This window comes from Geospiza fortis, unplaced genomic scaffold, assembly GCF_000277835.1.
Source record: "Geospiza fortis unplaced genomic scaffold, GeoFor_1.0 scaffold285, whole genome shotgun sequence".
Taxonomy (NCBI): Eukaryota; Metazoa; Chordata; class Aves; order Passeriformes; family Thraupidae; genus Geospiza; species Geospiza fortis.
In genome coordinates this window covers 418,325-419,671 of record NW_005054403.1, presented here as the reverse complement: position 1 = coordinate 419,671, position 1,347 = coordinate 418,325, and positions in this window count along the sequence as shown.

Genomic DNA, 1,347 nt, shown 5'->3' with positions numbered 1-1,347 from the left:
AAATGATCTTGGTCCAACAAAATTACTTGAATCAAAAGCCTGCAAAGTTAGGGCACACTCCTAGAGAAGAAGCATTCACTTCAGAATGCAGTAATTTAAGAACCCCTTTTAAACAGCTATTTCAGACGCTCAGTACAACGCACAGCAGGTGTGTGTCTAATACATTAATAGCACTATTAGCAGAAACAGAGGAATAATTTTGTGTTGATGAGTAAATTATTCTTACCTTCAGAGTGGCTATAAAAGAAATTGCTAGGTTGTGTTTGTGTACGAAGACACACAGAGAATGTACTACATACTTGTCAACCTTGCTAGCAGAGACATAAAAAATATTCTGGGGAAAAATACTGACAAAAAAGGATGTGAGGTTCCTCAATATTTGGGTGACTTATTGGGATGAAATGGACTCAATCACATGAGAATTTAAAATATGGCTAAAGTTTTAAATATTCTTTAATATTTAAATAAAGTTTTAAATATTCTTTAACACATCTAATGAGGAAAACAAAGTTCTTATGAAAGATGAACTGTGAAAGACGGACTTAAAGAGTACTTTCCAATTTGGAGTTTGTCAATTTCCGGCATTTCCTTATGCTGGCTCATATAGATAGGAGAAAAAAAGTTTGCATGCCAGCAAAATGCCCACATACTCACCTTGATTAGTTTATAATACCTATTGGCTCAGAAGCTTCCAATGTGTGCTGAAAAAGCTCACAGTTCTCTGCCATAGTGCCAAACTAGCCAGGTGTTTTTGAGTGGAGAAGGGACAGCAGCTTTCTTTTGAACTGACAGACACCTGTGACCAGCTCAAACCTGAACAGGGTGGGCAATACTCACAAGTCCTCCTCAGAGCCCTTGTTCAGAGCAATACAGAGCAATACACTTTGTTCACATACAATTTCACTGTCCAGTCTGGAGTGAGAGTGGTGAACATGAAGCCTCTGGCCAAGCCAGATCAGAGGCTGGCGTCTCTTTGTCCTGTGTCTCACTCTAAGCTCCCCATCAGGCTGGGAGCTGGAAGAGGGGGTTTAGCAAACGACCCCAGCAGGAGCTATTCCTTAAGACTCGGTTGGTACTGTAGGATCCACAGTCCTGCTGGGACAACGCACCGTGGCAACTCAATGAGCTGCTGTAAGAGCCTCAACTTTATTCTCTCACCTTCTCCTGCTCCCTGCGCTGGACGCATTACATGAGAATCCCTTCGCACCCATCTCGCTGTCCCCACACCCCTTGCAGAGCCCCGCTCTCCCCGTTCCCCGGCACCACCTTCACCGAGCGCTCCCGTCCCTGCCGGCCGCGTCCCGGCACGACCCGGGAGGCGGCGCGGCGGCGGGCTCCGCCCCCAGC